Source organism: Pyxicephalus adspersus, chromosome 5 (genome assembly GCF_032062135.1).
Source record: "Pyxicephalus adspersus chromosome 5, UCB_Pads_2.0, whole genome shotgun sequence".
Classification (NCBI taxonomy): domain Eukaryota; kingdom Metazoa; phylum Chordata; class Amphibia; order Anura; family Pyxicephalidae; genus Pyxicephalus; species Pyxicephalus adspersus.
In genome coordinates, this window is record NC_092862.1 from 117,159,727 (window position 1) to 117,163,823 (window position 4,097).

The window sequence follows — 4,097 nt, forward strand, 5'->3', positions numbered from 1 at the left end:
AAAAAAGGATAATGCTAGAGGTCTTCCCACCAGCAAATGCTGGGAACACAAGTCTGGAAGGTAAGCAGGAACCTATTTGTACCACTGACTGGTCACAATCTGATCAAATCCTAAATATTGAAGTATCTCTAAAGACAACCAACCCAGCATATTTTTTATTACTGCCCCAGAAGGCAAATGCCCTCCTGCCCAGCCTTCCCTTATTGGTAATGTATGTTTGCAGACAACAAGTGTATGAAAACCTCTCACCTTACTAGATACCACAGAGCTTTGTATTACCTCTTCTGGTTATGTTCTAGGCATTGCAATGTATTAAAAATACACATGAACTGGATACGAGTACAATGCTGCCTTAGAAGTAAACAGTTTGCTCCCATCATCAATTATACCATTTAGTGTTCAAACCTTCATTTCATATTTTTTTACTTGAGGATTCGTAGCACTGATGACATTCAGCACCCACACCTTATACAAGTGGTGCAATATAATTACGTTTTCTGAATATTGTATAAAAATAATTTAAAAATAAAAATTGTCAAACTGTAATTTTCAGGAAGAGGGACAGCTTTTGAATAATGCAGTTTATTTGCACAGCTTAACATCTCTAATACTGAAAATCTAATTATAGGTATATAAAATTTACAGCATGTTTGCTCTTTACAGGCCCTTTTTAATATACACAAAATGATAATGTTATGTGTGCCTGGTGTAAAAATAAGACGAAGAAAGTGGCACTTTGCAAAAATATGTCTGTTTGCGTATTTGCAATGCACTTGCTGAAAAATGCGTATTTCTTCCCTATGCTCTTAAATCAAACAGGTATGTTTTATACATTTTCACTTACTGACACTTACAAATATGGTATTTTCTATATACTAAATACTTGAAAAGCTTCCACAAGTTATAAATATTTTATAAGAAAGTTTTCAGTTCTAAGCAGTAGAGAAAAAGATCAAAACAGCCGTAAGTTATTTTATAATATTACACGAGGTATCCCTTAAAATCCCCAACACAACACCTGGTTTATCTCACCTAAATACTAAGCAGCACCACCTAAGATTTTATCTATCAAGCCAAAACCTTTTTTTCTTTTAATTCTTTTTGTATAGAATGGGGAAAGGTTAGACCGCTGTTTCTTCAGATTTAGAACATGGGGCAACCTTGAATAAACTTTCAGGTTTTTAGGGAACCCTTTCTATAATTACTTATTTATATATCACAATAATGTGGTGGTCAGTGGGAACAATGCTTCTTACATTACTGGCCAGTGGGAAGAATGTCACCCTACAGATAGCCAAAGAGATCAATGATGTCTGGTATACTGACCTAAGAGGCACAATTGCTCATTACTCAAGGAACCCCTAGCAACCTCTGGAGGAACGCTAGTTGAGAAACACTGGGTTAGACCCTCACACGGCTCTATTACAAAGACTTCCTCTAAATTGCGGTCCTGAGGGCAACTTATACCGGGCAGTAAGACTAGATCGCTCCTACAACTAGGACTACTTCTTTTATTTCCTATGATTTGGTAATAAAAATGAACACCATTTCAACCTATTCAGTGAGTAAACATTCAATTTACAAAGTGAACATTGCTTTGCTAAGTGAACAGTCACTAATCCTTTAGTAACTCAACATCCCTGGCTGTAGTCACAGTGCAGATGCAGACAAGATGGATCCAAACACAGTAGTGTTTACGCTGACTTGGGTTGTGATGATAGCTCTTAAAGCCCAGGGAAAGAAAAGGTCATTTGTATCCCTGGATTTTTTAAATATGTTTTAAAACATCTGTTTAATTGCAACTATTTGTAATGTACAGTTCTGCACAATATCACAATATGTTGGTGCTATATACATAGTTTATTAATAAAAATAACTATGTGCATTAATAAATTAGTTTTTATATTTTGGGATGTAGTTATGAAAAAACAGTTGTGCTACATGGTATGGGTTGATAAATGTTCCGGATATCTATCAAAATGAGAGAAGAATGAAACTTCAATGTTCATATGTAACCATTGGTATATATATATATATATATATATATATGGACTATAATTATTTGAATGTTACTAAATTTCAAATTATATTTAAATGCTGTCAAATAGCATTAACAAATACACATAATCTAATCAGGGAGAAATATGAAAAAAAGGTAATAAATGTACTACCTACCCTAATAAAAGTAGGGAGTTGTGTGGTATAAATTACTTTCAATTTTATTTTAAAAAACTCATTAAACTTTATTCAATATATTATGTATTCCATATTCCAGTTTTTCAGTTCAAACCAACAAACAAAAAAGCAGTACAACTGTACTATATCTCTTTCTATCAAATATACAACTAACATTTTATCCTTAGAAAAATAAGTCTTGCCCAAAGTAATGCGTTTTTTTTAAATATGTGCAGAATATAAAAATTACCTCAGATTTTTTTATTATCTGATTGAGTTCCATGAGTAATGAGAATTTTTCTTAGCGCATCATTCCACAATACTTCCAAGTAATCTGAATGGGAGCAGAACTTTGAAGTTTTTGCTACATATGTATAGAAGGATATAATGTATGCATTATTATTATCATTATAAAATTCTACTTCTAGGTACTAAACATTGTAACATATTTGATGTAGAAAACACTTCAGTTACATGAATCCCAATTCTCAGGATGGCATGATAGCCATTTGGAATGTGTGGCTGGTTTTCAAAGGACTTGGAGCTGTAGCAGAGGATAATAGGCTTAGCCATGCAACACTGCATATGTTTAATAAGAATTCTGCTTCACCCTGACAGCAGTCTGCTGTATAAAACAATCTGTTTCACTTTTATTTTATCTAATAGATTTAGAAATGTACCCAAACAATCCCTATTCATTGTTGAGAATAAGAAAATGGAATCAGCCTAATATGTACAGTAAGTATAAAAAAGTGTATTAACAATTCATATTTGTTTCACACAAAAAGTGTAGGGTGAAAAGATTTTAACACACAAAGAAAAGTTTGCGTAAAATTTTAAAGTGCAACTATAGGGTATAAAAACATTGTATACTGACATTTACCAAAGCATTCACTTAGGAATGACAACTTTGACCCTCTGGGGTTTGCTATAAAACCTCTAAAATTTAAGGAGCCCTGATATACAAATAGCAGTCACCTTCAGTGGTCACTGATTTAAAAATAAAACATGGTTCTGTCTTATTCACTTTAACTTTGGCCCATGTCTGTGATGAAAGGCCTCACCAACAGATAGTAAAACATTATACTGGAAGGGATGTGCCACAGGCAATGATCACAGTAGATGGATGGATTTCATAATATTGTAGCATTCATTGGAGAAGAAAATGACAGACCTCATATTTTTTTTTCAACAAGTTTAAATTTTGCTAAAACAGTTAAAGTAAGCCTCTGTCGTATGTGTGAAAAATCTTTAATCAATTTTTTGAAATGTGTGTGTATTAATAAATTGAATGTAAACTCGCATTTTGATATTTATCATGTATATAACATACTTTACTGTAAACCCATTGTAATCTCTTCTAAAGCAAATATTTTCTTATTTCATTGCACATTTTTTTGTCTATGGATACTGCCAGTAAAAGAACTTATTATAGCCTGACCACACAAATCATCTGCCTTGCAATTAGTGTGAGGGTTGTCATCCTGCTATATATGGTTGGCCACCAAGCTGCCAATCAGATCTTCGCATGTCCCAGGCAGACCCAATAGGTAGCCCAATGGCCCACCCAAGAATCTCCTACAGCAGGTTGATAACATTGTTGCTAAGTGCATGGGTTAAGCATTGTCAGCTTGAAATAGGAAGTGCATTCAGTGAATATGTAGAGATATGTAGACAAGAAAAACAGATTCACGAACTTTAGAGGTCGAGAGCTAGCAATCCCTCCACAATCCTAGTCCAGTTAGTCCTACGCCATCCTGGCTTCCTTATTCTTCCCGGTGCTGGACTGGACACTGGGTGCCACCATATTCTTCTGTTTTCTTCTTATGTCACCTGATTTCCCACTACCAATCTTATTGCGCATGTGTAAAATCTGCAGAAGGAAGAAGGAATCCTCCATTTCAAGTAAAAAAAAAAAAAAA